General features: G+C 41.0%; 1 long non-coding RNA gene across 2 annotated transcripts; it reads left to right on the top strand.

Moving 5' to 3' along the window:
* The first annotated feature begins 824 nt into the window (after positions 1-824).
* LOC110896827 lies at positions 825-2450 on the top strand. 2 transcript variants are annotated; one of them, XR_004874194.1, is made up of 3 exons: positions 825-1161; positions 1901-1990; positions 2287-2450. It is a non-coding gene; the product is annotated as an uncharacterized LOC110896827 (long non-coding RNA). The 2 variants fall into 2 exon arrangements; XR_002568198.2 differs by lacking the exon at positions 2287-2450 and having other exon boundaries at positions 1901-2050.
* The last annotated feature ends 15202 nt before the right edge of the window (positions 2451-17652 follow it).

The following is a 17652-nucleotide window of genomic DNA, read 5'->3' as shown; positions in this document are numbered from 1 at the left end:
TGAAAGATACAAGTCTTGACACTGATAGGCGCAAGATGATATATTCGAAAGGTGATATTCTCAAAAATGAAAAGTTGATATAAATTAAACATGATGTAACACAATCACGGTCAAGAAATGTAATGTGAAGTAGAATCACAATATGACCAAGCAAGCGGTAAAACGGAACTGGACAAATAAGTCTAGTTAGTGAGACCAGTTAAGGTCAACAATTCAAGTCAAGAAATTTGGTTTGCTCGAAAACGGTGGGATCGGTATAGCTGAACCGAATAGATAAATTTGAAAACAAAAGAATTTGTTGCTAAAAGTGAAATATTTCACTAAAGACCTTTAAACGGGTCAAAGTAACGGATTCACAAAGAATTCGATAGGATATGAAAGCAAGAAATATCGCTAAGTTAATTAAACTAGTGGAAATAACGAGATTACGTTATTCCCAGTCGCATTATGTCATGTAAGATACATAGATGATTAATAACCAAAAGAGTATTACCATACTTTTCTGGTAATACTAACAATCGGTTAAGATAGGAGAAATGCTTAATTGATTATCGAGAGAAAATGCATGGAGTTAAACTCGATAAATTATGTAAGAAAAGGTTTCGAGGACGAAACCTCTTTAAGGGGGGCAGACTTGTAACACCCCGAAAACGGGTTTGGTAATCAAACCCCGTTAGCACTAAAAGACGGGTAAAATACCGTTAGCGGTAAAACTTACCCGGTAAATATTAGGATTTTAAATAATTAATCCTAATATTAAATAAGAAGTGAATAAAAGCTTTTAATGAAATGAAATTTGTAAAAGTCCGAGTAACGGGACTTAAAATACAACGGGTTTTTAACTCCCGGAACCCACTAAGTTAACTAGGTAAGATTAACCTAGTTAGTAATGGGTAATTAAATAATAAACTATGAGTTATAGTTTCATTTATGAATATCTAAACTTGAGGGACCAAAACCGTGAAAAAGGAAACAAGTTTTATTTAATAAAAAAAAAATAATAACACACCACACACACTAAGTGTGTGGATCGATCTCCAGGAGCGACCAGGAGGGTGAAAACCCTAGAACTCAACAAATCTTGCAAATTGAAGGTTCAATTCAAGTCCAAATCGAATTCTAAACATAGATTCCTGATCCTCATCACAAGGGGATTACAAGGTATGTAAAATTTTGAGAAATCTTTCAACTTGAAATTCTCATGAATTTTGAATAATCTGAGATTCTAGTTGCATGTGTATGTTATGATGACTTAGGAACTACTATAGTGTTTAGGGACAAACCCTAGACAAACACAAGCTGAAATCATGTGAATTTTTAGTGAAAATTATGATCACCATTGTAGGTGATTAGTGAGTTATGTTAAATTTGATGAACACTAGGAAATAGATTGTTAATCTAGTGTAAATTGACAATTTTGAAGTGAATTCAGAAATTGTAGAAGTTAACCACTTTGTAAGACGGTTGATTTATGTGAAATTTTGGGCTAAGAGATAAGCTAGAGACATGATAAATAAACATGTAAAATTCTGCCCTTAAGGTGTTTGATGAAATGCCTCAAAGAAGGCTCGAAACTAGAATTTTTGTAGTTAAAACACTTAATTGTGATGTTTTCGCTATTATACAAAATGTGATTAAAAAGAGTTCTAAATATGATGAACGTGGTTAGAACTTTGGTTAAAACGGTGGTCTAAAGATAACGCCTACCGGGTAATTAAAGAATGCTAAAACTAGTTGATGAACTCGAATATGCAATTAGTATACTAACGGGCATTTGACTTTTTAAAAGTCAAACTGACCTATAATCCGATAAATGGTAATCTTTGGTATGAAATGTGTAAGGTGGAATAATCGTATTAAATTGTGATTAAACTAACCACCTTGAAAACAATGATGATAGTTTGACGCGTAACAAGCTAGGTGGAAGCTTGATGAGGGAGCGGGTCAAACGAATCAAGAAGGAAAGGAAAAAGCATAGTTCGGACACGAGGTAAGTATATCTTACACTAGTCATATATTTCATAATATCCTTTTGTCGTATTACGAAAAAAAAGGATAATTTATGACGTAAGCCATAGTAGGCTAAAAAGTGTTAAGAAATGGAATTTTAAGTAAGTGACCGCACGGTGTAAATCGGAGCGAGTCATATATATATATTTATTTACGAGGTGGTAATAAATATCATCTCGCTAATATAATCGGTCAATTCGGCCAAACGGGTCAAAAGGTGAAATTATCACCCTTTGACGATATCGACTAATGGGTTGTCAAGATGCATGATTTTAGGAAATAAATAGCACATGGATGCTTACATCGCTATCGTTTAGCAGCCACTAAGGAAATGTATTAAAACGGGTCAATATATTGATCCGAGCCAGGTATGTATAATAATACAACTCATCATGTAGAGCTTGGAGTTTTATAATAGTTAGACGAGGTTAAAATAAGATATCCGGTTACCTTTTAGGTAACCGAATAAGTTGAGTTATGATTAAGGTGTTTTAGAAACATATTTGTTTCTAAAACAAGAATATGGTTAAAAGGTCGGATTTGGGGTTCAAACAAGCACTAATAGTCCTTCGTCGTAAAAGAATGACAAAAATTGACTAAAACGCCCTAGTTGGCTAATTCAAATAAACAACCTTTAAAGGTAGTTTTTGTCACACCCCAACCGATGGCGGAATCATCGGGGCGCGGCACTGAGCGAAACAGATTGTTCAGAAGTTTCCACAACAACTATCATACAATTTAGTTATATAACACGTCCCATACCGTGTTCCAAATAATAACAAGTTATCATAGAAATCAACTAAATAATATGGGAACTGTTCCGACAACTCAAATTCTTAATTATTACAAACCAAAAGTAAATATTGTTTTAAGACCTCTAGACGACCACTGTGGATCTTACTGACTACAGGTGCCAGTGCAAGATCTACAGATAATTATGGCCCTGGAACAGGTACGTGGACACTGTCCTAAGGACACAGGCTCCTAGAAGTTTATTATTGCCTCGCTTCCCTAGCACGTTAGTAGCTTAAACACCTGTCACATACGTTAAAATAAAAGTCAATACATATGATGTAAAGGTGAGTACACAAGTTTGATATAGCATATAGAGTTCGAATAGTTTACGCATAACCAAGCACGTACACAAGGGCAAACGATGCATGTAAATTATCAACTTGGGACCATCAATACCAATGACTTCGAGTTGACTGTCCGAGACAGTTCGCAATACATGATTACCACCGTAATCCATGCAGGTAATTGTCCTTAGCAACCCCCGTGTGAACGGGTGCTGAGTCCAAACTATAGTACTATGTTGCTAAAGCAGGTAGATAGCACTCCACGTGTAACATAATAAACAGCAATCATTTAGACAAGTATTACATGCAGGTAGGTTAGCGTTCAAATAGTTTGTGTTGTTTGTGAACTTGATAGATTACGTATGTAACACCCAAAAGTGCTGAAAGCAAAAAGGGATCGAGTATACTCACAGTGGTTGATTGTGGATTGAAGGGAGCACTGAGAATAGGTTAGCCTGAATAGTTCGATAACACAACGATGAGTAACGCGGAAAAGTAAACAGAGGAAATTGGATCGGATAGACCAATCGATCGGACAGTTGTTCGATCGAGTGGGCTGTTCGATTGGTTTGAAAGTCCGTTCGAACATCCATTCGATCGGCTGGCTGGCTCGGTCGGCTGGTTCCTTCAAGTGGATTGTTTCTTCCTTTGATGTGAAGGATGTGTTTGTGTATGAGGGTTTGTACTACCCTTCAGGTTGGTCGATCGAACAACTGTTCGATCGGTTAGCCCAACCGATCGGCTAGCATTGCAGACTGGGCAAGATGTCACTCGATCGGTTAGCATGCTCGATCGGGTGACATTCCATTGTTTCAAGAGTCTAAGTGTTTAAGTGTAGTATTTCATGATTCGAGCAGTAATGATTACAATCGAGTAGCGTAGTCGATCGAACAGTACCTCGTCAATATTACACCTTGTGAGTTTGGGGGCCTAAGTGCTAGTCGATCGGTTAGCCTAGCCGATCGGCTGGCATAGTCGTTCGGTTGGGCTGTTCGATCGAACAGCCTAGCCGTTCGGCCAGCTTCTCGATTCGGTTAACTTTTCACCTAACACTTGGTTATTCCCGTTAATTGTTGATGTTTTAGAGATATTTTGACTACGAGTTGAACCACAAAACTGAAGTCCCCATTTAGCCTACTGACTTAAGCAGGAATCACCCAAACTCGGTCAGAGACGGTTTGGAACCCAAGTCTAACGTTTAACCCGGAATCGGTATATCTCTCGGTAGAACCCGAATCTTGAACCATGTGTTTGTTTAGATGGTTTATAAATCGGTTCGAGCTTCGTTTTCACCGGTTTGAGTGTAAAAGAGTTGAAAGATAGATGAAAACCCATCTTCCAATCCTTTCCCATCGTGAAATGTTAAGATCTTTGGAAGATTTTAGGTTATTTATGTGGAAATCGGTTAGATCTAGCTTATTCATGGTTGAATGAAGTCAAGAACATGAAGTTCTTGATGAACACCAAGAACACCATGATGACATCACTCATGAACACCTAGATCTTGGTGATTTCATGGATGAAATTCAGATTTTGAAAGATAGAAAGATGGAGAATCGATTAATGAACAAAAACGTACAAGGATTAGAGTGAAATACTTACCGGTTTGAGAGAAATCTGAGATTTAGTGAGAAGAAGAGGCTGGTCGGTCAGAGCTTTTCCAAAAGTGGAAAGGTTGACAAAGACAGCCCTATTTATAGGCTTCCAAAAGAGGAAAGGGTCAGCTGATCGAACAGCATTCCTGATCGAGCAGCTGTCCGATCGAACAGCCTGTTCGATCGGCTAGCCTGTTCGATCAGGTTGCCCTGTTCGATCGGCTAGCCTGTTCGATCAGGTTGCCCTGTTCGAACGGCTTGCCTAGTCTTGAGTGTTTTGCGACGATTTTCGATATTTCGACTTCGATGAACGATGATTTGAGAATGGTAGAATTCCTAATCAAATTACTTTTAGTTCCAACTACTATATCTAACATACAAGCATCCTTACACCACGATTTGGATTCGATTTCGATTGAGTTTGATTCACCTTTGAGTCTTGATTGATTTTGATTGATTCACCACACACTTTAACATAAAAGTAAACATGCACAAGTAACACATAAGGCACACACACACGTATAAAAGTACTAAAATCCCCACACTTGAGTTTGATGATTGATTTGATTAGCTTGATTATTGATTGACTAGCTTTATTGCGTTGTTACTTCCTATCATTCACAGTCGGTCGTTGATTCACAGTTCGATTATCGGCCGGTTAGTTTGATTATACAACACTTACTCCAAATAATACGAAAATCAAAATGAAACTAAAATGAAATTAATCTTTATTAATCTTTAATTCCAATAACAGTCAACACTTGACTTTGACCTTGACTTTGGAAAACACGGGGTGTTACAGTCTCCCCTCCTTTAGGGAATTTCGTCCCGAAATTAGGCCGAGAACCGTACATCGCCGTGTGATTTTACCTATTTGATGCTTCAGATCTATCTGAACAAATGCGGGTACTTGGCCTTCATGTCACTTTCGAGTTCCCAAGTGAACTCTGCGCCTCGTTTGCCTTCCCATCGTACCTTCACAATAGGAATGCGAGAGCGTCTGAGTTGCTTGGTCTGTCGGTCCATGATTTCGACAGGCTTTTCCACGAAGTGTAGAGTCTTATTGACCTGAAGATCGTCGAGTGGTATTATTGCGTCGTGGTCAGCTACGCATTTTCGAAGGTTTGAAATATGGAAAGTCGGGTGGACATTGCTGAGTTCCTCCGGTAGTTCGAGTTTGTAGGCAACTTTACCGATCCTTTCCAGAATCTTAAAAGGTCCAACAAATCGAGGCGCAAGTTTCCCTCTTTTGCCGAATCGGACTACTCCCTTCCAAGGTGATACCTTTAGGAGCACGTAGTCGCCAACTGCAAATTCGCGGGGCCTGCGTCGTTTATCGGCGTACGTCTTTTGTCTGTCCCGGGCCTTTACCAAATTTTCCCTTATCTGGTGGATCTTGTCAGTCGTTTCTTGCAGAATCTCGGGCCCAGTCAATTGTGAATGACCGACCTCGTGCCATACAATAGGCGAGCGACATCTCCTACCATACAAGGCTTCGAAAGGTGCCATTTCGATGCTGGAGTGATAGCTATTATTGTACGAAAATTCGACCAACGGTAGGTGTTTGCTCCAACTACCACCAAAATCGATAACACACGCACGGAGCATGTCTTCGATAGTACGAATTGTTCTTTCAGTCTGCCCGTCGGTTTGCGGGTGGAATGCGGTACTTAAATTCAGCGTCGTACCTAGAGCTGCTTGAAAAGTTTCCCACAATCTCGATGTAAACCGAGCATCGCGATCTGAAATGATGTCTCGAGGCGTACCATGATTCTTAATGATCTCGTCGGTGTAGATTTGGGCTAGCTTGGCCACCTTATAGTCTTCTCGTATTGGCAGAAAGTGGGCTGATTTGGTTAGACGGTCGACTATAACCCAAATACTGTCGTGACCTGATGGCGTGGTCGGAAGCTTAGTTATGAAATCCATAGCTATGCTTTCCCACTTCCATACGGGTATCGGCGGTTGTTCGAGTAAGCCTGAGGGTCTTTGGTGTTCAGCCTTGACTCTTGCACAAGTTAAACAGCTACCAACATATAGAGCAATATCCCTTTTCATCCCAGGCCACCAGTATTTGTAGCGAAGGTCCTGGTACATTTTGTCCGCACCGGGATGAATGGAATATCGGGATTTGTGGGCTTCGTTCATGATAATCTTTCGCAAATCTGTCCTCCTCGGAACCCAGATTCGGTCCAGATAATAGAATATCCCATTGGCTTTGCTCACGAGCTGAGTTCCATCGTGATAAATTCGTTCTTTCTTCAACGTACGCTCGTTAAAGCATGCGTGTTGTGCTTCGCGGATGAGAGCTTCGAGGTTATACTGAGCCTGGATGTTTCGAACACCTATCACGTAATTCTTTCTGCTGAGGGCGTCTGCAACTACATTCGCCTTGCCTGGGTGATAACGGATCTCACAGTCGTAATCGTTGAGAAGTTCTACCCATCGGCGTTGACGCATATTGAGTTCTCTCTGGTTAAAGATGTGTTGTAGGCTCTTATGATCAGTGAAGATCGTACACTTTGTACCATACAGGTAGTGTCGCCAAATCTTTAAGGCAAAGACAACTGCGCCTAGCTCGAGGTCATGGGTTGTATAGTTCTTCTCGTGAATTTTGAGCTGTCGAGATGCGTAAGCTATAACCTTGTCTCGTTGCATGAGAACACATCCAAGTCCAAGGTTTGAAGCATCACAATAGACAACGAAGTCATCGCTTCCGTCCGGCAGTGTAAGAACTGGTGCATGGCACAGCATGTGTTTGAGGGTTTGGAAAGCAGTCTCTTGCGCGGTTCCCCACACAAAAGGCTTGTCTTTATGAGTAAGGGAGGTAAGCGGTACAGCAATCTTTGAGAATCCTTCGATGAATCGCCGGTAGTAACCAGCTAGTCCGAGAAAAGAGCGAACTTCTGACGGATTCTTTGGCGTAACCCATCCCTTGACTGCCTCAATCTTTGCAGGATCAACGTGTATACCCCGACTATTCACAATGTGACCCAGAAATTGAACCTCCTCTAACCAGAACTCACACTTGGAGAATTTGGCGTAGAGTTGGTTTCCCTGAAGCAATTCGAGAACCAATCGCAAATGCTGCGCATGTTCGGCCCTCGATCTGGAATAGATCAGGACATCGTCGATAAATACAATGACGAAACGGTCTAAGAACGGTTTACACACGCGATTCATCAGATCCATGAAGACCGCGGGTGCGTTGGTCAGACCAAAAGGCATGACAACAAATTCGTAGTGGCCGTATCGGGTTCGAAAGGCGGTTTTGGGTATATCTTCCTCTTGAATCCGCAACTGATGATAGCCTGAACGTAGATCAATCTTGGAGAAACACTGAGCACCTTGTAGTTGGTCAAACAGATAATCGATTCTTGGTAAGGGGTATCGGTTCTTGATGGTCAGCTTGTTCAATTCCCGGTAATCGATGCACATTCGAAACGACCCGTCCTTCTTTTTGACGAAAAGGACTGGTGCGCCCCATGGAGAAGTGCTCGGGCGAATGAAGCCTTTTTCAAGTAACTCTTGGAGTTGGTTTGAGAGTTCTCGCATCTCAGATGGAGCGAGTCGATACGGAGCCTTGGCCACTGGGTTGGCTCCTGGAATAAGGTCGATTCGAAAGTCGATATCACGACTTGGAGGTAATCCAGGAAGATCATCAGGGAACACCTGAGGAAATTCTCGGACAACAGGAACATTATTGACTTCAACTTTCTTTTTCTTGTCCGTCTCTGCTACAACAATGTTGGCCAAGAAGGCTCGATATTCCTTGCGGAGATATTTGCGAGCTTGAAGACAGGACATGAGCTTGAGATCTTTTGCAGTAGTTTCACCATAAACACATAGAGTATCCCCACTAGCTAGCACAAAACGAATCATCTTGTCGGAACACACAACTTCAGCACGGTTTTCACGAAGAAAGTCCATGCCTACTATGACATCGAAACTTCCGAGTTGCATTGGAATGAGATTAATCGGGAATATATGATTGTTGAGCTCGAGAGTACAATCACGGAGCACAGAATTGACAGCAATGGTTCTTCCGGTAGCGACTTCTACTTCGAAGGGTGTCGAAAGATAAGAGTGCTTACGTCTAAGAAGTTTCTCGAATTCAAAGGACACAAAGCAGTTATCGGCTCCAGTATCAAACAAACATGATGCATATATACCATTCACAAGGAACGTACCATTGACCACGTTGTTATCAGCTTGAGCCTGGCGTGCATTGATGTTGAAAGTTCTGGCGTGAGCGGCTTGTTGTTGAGGCTGTTGTTGTTGTTGCTGGGGTTGTTGGGCTTCTTGTTTCACCACCCTGTTCGGGCACCGGTTCGCGAAGTGGTTAGGGTCACCACATGCAAAGCAGGTCCGAACATTGTTTGCCGGGGCCTGTGCAGCTTGAGGAGCTTGAGGAGCTGGGAGTAGAGCCTGGTTAACAGCGGCTTGAGCTTGAGCTTGACGGGGACCATAGCGGCAACTTGCAGTGAAATGCCCGTAAACGTTGCAGTGGGCACAGAATCGGCAGGCCACACCCACCGGGTGATGATAAGAACATGTAGCACAGAGTGGGTGGGGGCCGGTGTACGCACGCTTCGCCGGCGGCGCATTGATCACTGGCGCAGTGCGCTGTGGTTGCTGCTGTTGTGGCGGTACTGACTGAAGAGGAGCAGCATTGGTTGCGGCAGCGCAACTTTTGTTCTTCTTTCTTCTTCTCGAAGACTTGGAGGCTTGAGTAGTGGTGTTATCGGTTGATGCTGCGGTGACTTGATGCAGAGACTTGGTTTGTTTATCCCAGAAACCAGCCTTCACCCGCTTGTCATTAATCTCAGCGGCGAGCAGGTAGGTTTCCTCAATCGTTGCGGGCTTGGAGGCGTGAACAAAATCTGCGACACAATCCGGAAGAGCACGGATGTATTTCTTGATGGTCATGTCAGAAGTCTTGACCTGGTCGGGACATATGATACTCAATTGCTTGAAACGAGCAGTGAGACCAGCATTGTCTCCCTCCTTTTGCTTGATACCCCAGAACTCATCCTCCAACTTTTGGCGTTCGTGGGGAGGACAGAACTCGTCCATCATGATCGCTTTCAATTCCTTCCACGTCAGCTCGTATGCAGCGTCGTTCCCGCGCTTGTTCCTTTCTGCGGTCCACCAGTCCAAAGCTCGCGACTGGAAGACACCGGTAGCATTGAGAGTACGGAGGTGATCTGGGCATCCGCTTTGACGAAGGGTGACTTCTACCGAGTCAAACCAATGAAACAGAGCCGTAGGGCCATCTTCACCGGTAAACTCTTTTGGCCCACATGCCTTGAATTGTTTGAAGCTAAAAGTAGCCTTGTTGGAGTCTTTGGGCGTGAGGGTTCGGGATTCCTCAGATGACTTGCTTGCGTTCTCGAATACTTCACTCACAGCCTTCGCTACTGTTTTAGAGAGGATAGCAGCAAGACGACGATCTCTCTTCTCCCGACGAGTAAGACGTAGACGAGGCCTTGATGATGACGACATGGTCTGCAATAGACATCGCCATAGGGCTCAACACACAAGAATTCGAGTCTCGCACGTCTTAGTTTACTAAAGCTTAGAATCACGTCGCATTTCACGTTACATAACACATACAAACACATAAGCACAATATCACAGGGGCAATTAGAGCACATAAGCAACTAAGCAAATAGAGCACTTAATTTCCTAAACACGTACGAAATTTTATCACAGAAGCAGTCAGAAAACAGAAACCTATATCCACATGTCGAGTGTCGTTTGTTTTGCGTATCGGATAGCATCACATCGTATCGTCTAACTTAGTCGTATAGCGTAGCCTAGCACACTGGTTTCGTTCGGATCACATCAACAAGGGTTTGAATCGAGATAGGATAACAACAAAAGTCACGCAGATTGATAACAAATGGAGTAACCAACAAATCTTAAAAACACGTAAACAGGTAAATCATATAAAATCAACAAGGCAACACTCATAATCGGAAAATGGATTGTCTGCGGCTACTAGACTTTGACTAACCATGGCAATTTAACTATTCACAGTTGACTTGTCGTCACTTTCGACTCTAGGGGACATGTTTCTGCCTCGATTCTTGGGCATCATGCATGCGCATTCTAGGCCATACTCGTGAGTTCAGGTCGTTGGAGTCCGTCAATTGCCTTGGCGAGATGAAATAATGTTGGAAAAACTGCCAAGGTTAGGGTTTCACCCCTAGCTTAGCAATTTCTTCCTTGTTTTAAGAAAATTCAGAGGAAAGTTTCCATCAAATTAAGGGTTTCAGCCCTGATTTGGTATAATTCTCCCCCGTTTAGAAAATCGTACAAAATAATTGGCAAAATTTTGTAATTTAGGCAGGAATTTGCGGATTTCACTCCTAATCCCGTCCAAATTATGAAATTTGGCTCGGAGTTCGGATGTAATGATAGAATCATAAAATGAACACATAAACTGGGTCTCTTGGTTCCTAACTATAGTCTAGGTCTCTAAGACAGCGATCCGGACTAGATCGTGTCTAACCTAATTCCCTATAGTTATGGCTCTGATACCAATCTGTCACACCCCAACCGATGGCGGAATCATCGGGGCGCGGCACTGAGCGAAACAGATTGTTCAGAAGTTTCCACAACAACTATCATACAATTTAGTTATATAACACGTCCCATACCGTGTTCCAAATAATAACAAGTTATCATAGAAATCAACTAAACAATATGGGAACTGTTCCGACAACTCAAATTCTTAATTATTACAAACCAAAAGTAAATATTGTTTTAAGACCTCTAGACGACCACTGTGGATCTTACTGACTACAGGTGCCAGTGCAAGATCTACAGATAATTATGGCCCTGGAACAGGTACGTGGACACTGTCCTAAGGACACAGGCTCCTAGAAGTTTATTATTGCCTCGCTTCCCTAGCACGTTAGTAGCTTAAACACCTGTCACATACGTTAAAATAAAAGTCAATACATATGATGTAAAGGTGAGTACACAAGTTTGATATAGCATATAGAGTTCGAATAGTTTACGCATAACCAAGCACGTACACAAGGGCAAACGATGCATGTAAATTATCAACTTGGGACCATCAATACCAATGACTTCGAGTTGACTGTCCGAGACAGTTCGCAATACATGATTACCACCGTAATCCATGCAGGTAATTGTCCTTAGCAACCCCCGTGTGAACGGGTGCTGAGTCCAAACTATAGTACTATGTTGCTAAAGCAGGTAGATAGCACTCCACGTGTAACATAATAAACAGCAATCATTTAGACAAGTATTACATGCAGGTAGGTTAGCGTTCAAATAGTTTGTGTTGTTTGTGAACTTGATAGATTACGTATGTAACACCCAAAAGTGCTGAAAGCAAAAAGGGATCGAGTATACTCACAGTGGTTGATTGTGGATTGAAGGGAGCACTGAGAATAGGTTAGCCTGAATAGTTCGATAACACAACGATGAGTAACGCGGAAAAGTAAACAGAGGAAATTGGATCGGATAGACCAATCGATCGGACAGTTGTTCGATCGAGTGGGCTGTTCGATTGGTTTGAAAGTCCGTTCGAACATCCATTCGATCGGCTGGCTGGCTCGGTCGGCTGGTTCCTTCAAGTGGATTGTTTCTTCCTTTGATGTGAAGGATGTGTTTGTGTATGAGGGTTTGTACTACCCTTCAGGTTGGTCGATCGAACAACTGTTCGATCGGTTAGCCCAACCGATCGGCTAGCATTGCAGACTGGGCAAGATGTCACTCGATCGGTTAGCATGCTCGATCGGGTGACATTCCATTGTTTCAAGAGTCTAAGTGTTTAAGTGTAGTATTTCATGATTCGAGCAGTAATGATTACAATCGAGTAGCGTAGTCGATCGAACAGTACCTCGTCAATATTACACCTTGTGAGTTTGGGGGCCTAAGTGCTAGTCGATCGGTTAGCCTAGCCGATCGGCTGGCATAGTCGTTCGGTTGGGCTGTTCGATCGAACAGCCTAGCCGTTCGGCCAGCTTCTCGATTCGGTTAACTTTTCACCTAACACTTGGTTATTCCCGTTAATTGTTGATGTTTTAGAGATATTTTGACTACGAGTTGAACCACAAAACTGAAGTCCCCATTTAGCCTACTGACTTAAGCAGGAATCACCCAAACTCGGTCAGAGACGGTTTGGAACCCAAGTCTAACGTTTAACCCGGAATCGGTATATCTCTCGGTAGAACCCGAATCTTGAACCATGTGTTTGTTTAGATGGTTTATAAATCGGTTCGAGCTTCGTTTTCACCGGTTTGAGTGTAAAAGAGTTGAAAGATAGATGAAAACCCATCTTCCAATCCTTTCCCATCGTGAAATGTTAAGATCTTTGGAAGATTTTAGGTTATTTATGTGGAAATCGGTTAGATCTAGCTTATTCATGGTTGAATGAAGTCAAGAACATGAAGTTCTTGATGAACACCAAGAACACCATGATGACATCACTCATGAACACCTAGATCTTGGTGATTTCATGGATGAAATTCAGATTTTGAAAGATAGAAAGATGGAGAATCGATTAATGAACAAAAACGTACAAGGATTAGAGTGAAATACTTACCGGTTTGAGAGAAATCTGAGATTTAGTGAGAAGAAGAGGCTGGTCGGTCAGAGCTTTTCCAAAAGTGGAAAGGTTGACAAAGACAGCCCTATTTATAGGCTTCCAAAAGAGGAAAGGGTCAGCTGATCGAACAGCATTCCTGATCGAGCAGCTGTCCGATCGAACAGCCTGTTCGATCGGCTAGCCTGTTCGATCAGGTTGCCCTGTTCGATCGGCTAGCCTGTTCGATCAGGTTGCCCTGTTCGAACGGCTTGCCTAGTCTTGAGTGTTTTGCGACGATTTTCGATATTTCGACTTCGATGAACGATGATTTGAGAATGGTAGAATTCCTAATCAAATTACTTTTAGTTCCAACTACTATATCTAACATACAAGCATCCTTACACCACGATTTGGATTCGATTTCGATTGAGTTTGATTCACCTTTGAGTCTTGATTGATTTTGATTGATTCACCACACACTTTAACATAAAAGTAAACATGCACAAGTAACACATAAGGCACACACACACGTATAAAAGTACTAAAATCCCCACACTTGAGTTTGATGATTGATTTGATTAGCTTGATTATTGATTGACTAGCTTTATTGCGTTGTTACTTCCTATCATTCACAGTCGGTCGTTGATTCACAGTTCGATTATCGGCCGGTTAGTTTGATTATACAACACTTACTCCAAATAATACGAAAATCAAAATGAAACTAAAATGAAATTAATCTTTATTAATCTTTAATTCCAATAACAGTCAACACTTGACTTTGACCTTGACTTTGGAAAACACGGGGTGTTACAGTTTTGAAACAAGTTTTACGATCAAGTAAGTAATTGAAATAAGTATTAAGTCGCAAAGGATGTAAACCTTTGGTCAAATGACTCCATACGAGTCTTTGTCGTGAATTTAGTAATCCGACGAGAAAAACTCGGATTATATAGATTTCCCCCTTAAGTCCACCACAAATAAGTTTGTGGTGGAAGATCACTCGATAAGAAATGTTGTATGTTAGTGCTAGAAATGAATGAGAGCGTTTCATGATCAAAATATGTATAAACACCCTTAACGGGTCAAAATATGCATATGAGCGTAAACGGGTTTAAGATACGTAAGGAACCCGTGACTTGAACCTAATATGATAGGAATTATTGAAATTATGATTACCGTGAGAATAAGGATCAAACAAACATGTTTCGTTTGATAAAAACATGAATGGGTCAAAATTACGGCAAATTGGAAAAGCTGGATGCAGAGTCCACCGTAAATTACGGTGCCACCGTAATTTACGGTGGAGATGAAAAGTCTTACGGTAGCCCCCTACTGGTTTACGGTAGGGGTACGTAAAACCAGTGGCCACCGTAAATTACGGTGCCACCGTAATTTACGGTGGAGGTCAGGTTGAAATTGTTGTTTTGTTATCAGTTGTTTCTCGGACCCGTTTAGACACGTTTAAAACCCTGTATGACTAAGCATTTCATGTTTATGAAATGTAGGTACACTATGGGATGCCGGAAGACGATCAAACTAAAGAACCGAACACAATAAAGACTCATGCTTCCGCACATTGCCTCGTTGTAAATTTTAACGACGAACCCAATCACATTCGTAAAATAGCTTATGAATTGTAAAAGTCTTAATTTACTCAGAATTTCCTAAGGATACGTAACACTAAATACATGTTTGTATTCGTAATTTATACGAAAACCTTTAAAATAATAACTAGAGTGTTACAAGTTGGTAATCAGAGCTCATGGTTAAAGAGTAAGGTGTGTTCGGTTCGAGGCTTGATCGCAAATCCGGTAAGTGTATGTATGTTAATCGTTTAGCGTATTAAAGTGTTGTAAACAACACATAGGGTTATTGTGAAATACACGTTACCCCAAATTAAATGATAGATATGGTTAACAACATTTCGTGCGTTGACACATATAGTACAAAAGCCTTGTACTATGATACGGGCATTTAGTAAAGTTGACATTACTAACTTTGTGAATGTCTTGATTGAAGGACACTTACATTTAAAGATGGCAAAGGTTAAACAAATGCAAGATGTGATAGAGGAACAGTCCGAGGCATGACAAGAGGAACATGCCCATCAAGGACTAAATCGCGTAACGACCGCGAACAAGGCTAATGGCAAGAGAAGCCCGTTAGGGCAAGCATTATCAGGTGCACGTTTTAAATCATTGCATTAATAGTAATATGCAACAGATATGTAGAGATTGAAAGTTGCATATGTAGATTGAAAACTTGGAAAGACCTGAATAGAAAACCTATCCGGGATATTGTTTCCAAGAAAAACAGATAGAGGTATTACTTACATAGGGCGTGATGTGAAAACTGTAAAAAGGTCATGCGTGTCATGTGTTAATCGCTTACTCTGGCCAAGTAAGTAGCGGCATATGATACCATGAACTTCTTATGGCGGACACGTTTACACCCGATGTAGTAAGGGCAGGGTGAATGGGACTAATTGAAAAGTACCCAAATGAATCAGATAAGCAAAATATTTGATAATAATGTAAACGCACAACCAAGTGACGGGAGCGTATTACATTAGGATAATGAGCCCGGGTGAAGGGACAAACAAGCACGTAAAAATGATATAGACAAGTATTGGGAGGGAGTGTACTTACACTCGAACCCAGAAAACATCAAGCATGTAAAATGATTTAGACAAGTATTGGGAGGGAGTGTACTTACACTCGAACCCAGAAAACATCAAGCATGTAAAATGATTTAGACAAGTATTGGGAGGGAGTGTACTTACACTCGAACCCAGAAAACATCAAGCATGTAAAATGATTTAGACAAGTATTGGGAGGGAGTGTACTTACACTCGAACCCAGAAAACATCAAGCATGTAAAATGATTTAGACAAATATTGGGAGGGAGTGATACTTACACTCGAACCTGGAGAATGTAAACATGTAAGATGAGTTAGATATGCATTGGGAGGGGGTGTACTTACACTCGAACCCGGAAAATGCAAATATGTTCCTTAACGGGCCATTTTTGTAAAACGTCGAACTTAAAGATAAAGTCAGAATATAAAAACTGAGGCGAGGTCTTAATGCATACCGGGAGGGTTGCAATAATAACAATTTTGGTAAAACACCCGGTGGATGGGTAAGAATTAAACACATGCGTAAACCAAGAGACGTGAACGCGGGTTGAAAGATCAAAGTAACGTGGATTACGAGTTATGACTATAAAATCTCGTATATAGAAATTGTGAGTAAATATGTTCAACTATTCGAAGTCGAATGGGTCGAATAAAGAATAAAGTTGATTGTTTATAAGTGATGGATTTCACATTAATAGGTCAAACATGTTGAATACAATATAACGCCGAATGGCACAAATGAGCACTAGCCAGATAAAGGTAGTGTTAAATGCAAGAGAATAATGAGCCCGGCAATGGGACATAATCAAACACGAATGTATGTAAACTGGATAATGGTGAGCATAAGATAAACCGACGCATAAATGACGTGAGAAATCATAAAGTCGGAAAATGTGCCCGAAAAGAAACGAATGTAGCCTTAGACTACGGTCAAGGTCAAAGATAATATCAAAACGATAATAAATGATGTTAAGCAAAAACATGGTGCCTTAACGCCGTATGCGTATATAAATGTATACACATTTGAAGGAAGACTCGAATAAAAGATGATCTACGGGATCATCATAACCTACGAGGTATTAATTAGAGCAAAAGGTCTACGGGGCCAAAACGACCCACGGGTCATGAATGGAAAGAAGTTATAAGGACTTCGCCTTAAAGAGGTGAATGTCTAATCAAAAAAAAAAAAATATAGCCCATAAGGCTAAGTGATAAACCTACGGGTTAGATGGAATAAAGCAAGGAAATCAGTTAAGAATCCCCGCATAAAAACTAAGACTGTAAAGGATTAAATTACGGACTGTCAATATCCCGGTATGGATGATTGACACAAGATAAAGAAAAGATCCTAAAACTAAAACTTCGGTTTTAGTAAGAAATAATGTTCTTACAAACATAAATTCTGATAGGAATTTAAATAGTAAGCATGAAAGATACAAGTCTTGACACTGATAGGCGCAAGATGATATATTCGAAAGGTGATATTCTCAAAAATGAAAAGTTGATATAAATTAAACATGATGTAACACAATCACGGTCAAGAAATGTAATGTGAAGTAGAATCACAATATGACCAAGCAAGCGGTAAAAAGGAACTGGACAAATAAGTCTAGTTAGTGAGACCAGTTAAGGTCAACAATTCAAGTCAAGAAATTTGGTTTGCTCGAAAAAGGTGGGATCGGTATAGCTGAACCGAATAGATAAATTTGAAAACAAAAGAATTTGTTGCTAAAAGTGAAATATTTCACTAAAGACCTTTAAACG

This window comes from Helianthus annuus, chromosome 12, assembly GCF_002127325.2.
Source record: "Helianthus annuus cultivar XRQ/B chromosome 12, HanXRQr2.0-SUNRISE, whole genome shotgun sequence".
In the NCBI taxonomy this organism is placed as follows: Eukaryota; Viridiplantae; Streptophyta; class Magnoliopsida; order Asterales; family Asteraceae; genus Helianthus; species Helianthus annuus.
Note: the sequence above shows the minus strand (reverse complement) of the source record. Positions and strands in the feature narration are given on the sequence as shown.